A 2123-nucleotide genomic window follows, 5' to 3' on the forward strand; every position below is an offset into this window, starting at 1 on the left:
CCTCTCCATGTGAGCTTTTCCAACTCATGCAGATTGGATGATAAGGAAATACATCACCTTAATTTCATTATGTGGAGGTAAATGATAAATATTTCACAAAAGAAAGTAAATAACAATAATCCTTTGCAATAGAACATGGTGTACTGTCGATTTTAGTGATGTAGCCACCAAGGCATTCCACTATAAGATAAAAGAGAAGTCAAAGGAAAGAAAGTCAAGACCGGAAAGCTGTTAATTTATGGGTTTTAAAAAATTAGAAATATAGATATGACTGACGAAATTTATATCTGTGAAATAAAGTTCAAGCAAAAGCATTTAGTTTCTAAAGTGCAGCTAGTGGAAGACTGTATTTTAACTTGCCGGGGAATAAACTCTCAACCTTTTTCTGTCTGCTAGGGACAAGAAGGGAAGAGTGCACATCCTGCAGATAACTTTGGATGGAGCATATCCTAGCCATCCACCTTCAATATCAGCGGTTGGCATCCTTCAAATTTCAGATAATAGAGCCTTGCACTCTTTAGACAATGCCCTAATTTACTGACTATTCCTCAGGACGTTCCTTATCTCTTCAATTTGAAATGGTCAATAAACTCAAGACTGAAAGATGTTATTCAACAGTTTCAGAAGGTAAACTGTTGCAACTCTCCCCACAATTGCATTTGCGTTTGCATTGTAACTAATGATTTACTACTGATTATTTCATCCATCAATGACATGTGTAGCTTATTGACGTTTGTGGATTGTGATTTTCTGCTATAATTCCCATATCTTTTTCTTCTTGGATCCAGCATCTTGAGAAGCTTCAGGACTTTTAAAATCTAATAGATGAAATTGACCGCTCTCTTTTGGTTTCTGATATACGATATCCTCAGCTTGCTTGTCACATCACCAACTTAGTATAAGTATGTCCTTATTTGAATGTTGTTTTATACTTTTATATCCCTTAACCAGCCCATAACTGATTGATATCCATTTTCTTCTATTATAGGTAATGACTGCTACATCATATTATCTATAGATGCTAATGATCCGACATCCATACCATAGTAAGTCTTTTCTAAAACCAACCACTTTACAAGTATTCTTATCTTTAATGAGTTTTAAATTGATATGGAGCTCTTTTAGCTGTCACTTTCTTGGTTCAGATTCAAGAGAGAAGAGATTGAGGGAGATGTGGAGGAAAAACTGCAAAAGATGGTATTTCAACTATTGCTTTTACTTCTGTCTATAATTATCTTAGTCCGTATCATTGTCTACATTTGGATGCTGATGTCGTTGTTTTAAGTGCTCAAAATACTGCTTTAAGTAATTTTTTCTGGATCTTTCAAGAATTATCATATATTTCCCCAATACCTGGTGTTTCATGCGTAAAATCAGGGGAACATTTTTTCCATTTTCTTCTGCACTTAGTTTTTGCTGTCAATACATGGAATTTTCTCTATGGGTGATATTTGAACATTAATCAGGAAAAAAATGAAGGGACTGGGTGGTTAAGGACATTTGAATTTCCCTTTTGATCGGTTGAGGAGGTCCAACTTGCTATACATGGAATGTTCTCTATGTTTGGCATTCTGAACAATTTTCAGAAAAGCAATTCCAAAGGAGGAGCTAGGTTCCACCGGCTGTTACATGGAATTTTCTCTATGATTGATGTGTTTTGAACATTTATCAGGAAAAAAGATTAAGGGATTGAGGGCTGGTTGTTAATGATCGTTTTAACTCTCTCTTTCAAAAGGTAGAGGAGGTTTTATTGGCTATCATGCCCGTAGGAGATCTACCCCTTAAAATTACCAAGTCATTCTTAAGGTAAATGATGTACCTTGGATTTGAATTCTGACACAATCAAGCTTGTGATGTTTAACTTTGCTGAGATTTTGCTTGTTCCTTGTTATGTCTCACCAACTGAGATTTATATTCTACGTGCAGGACGAGAGACACGCCATTTTCTGAGAATCTTGTAAACATATTGGACATTCAACTCCATGGACCTTCAAGCATTCAGAAAACTGATCTAGAAACTGAATGTGGCATTTGTTATGCTCCATATCTTCCAATTGGTAATCCTATATCCGTAATATAAACCCATTGATATTCTGTGGATATGGCATTGACTTGGTGATGTC

General features: G+C 35.6%; 1 pseudogene; it reads left to right on the forward strand.

Moving 5' to 3' along the window:
- Positions 1 to 6: 6 nt before the first annotated feature.
- LOC124890977 lies at positions 7 to 2117 on the forward strand (annotated as a pseudogene).
- The last annotated feature ends 6 nt before the right edge of the window (positions 2118 to 2123 follow it).

This window comes from Capsicum annuum, unplaced genomic scaffold, assembly GCF_002878395.1.
Source record: "Capsicum annuum cultivar UCD-10X-F1 unplaced genomic scaffold, UCD10Xv1.1 ctg28166, whole genome shotgun sequence".
Lineage (NCBI taxonomy): Eukaryota > Viridiplantae > Streptophyta > Magnoliopsida > Solanales > Solanaceae > Capsicum > Capsicum annuum.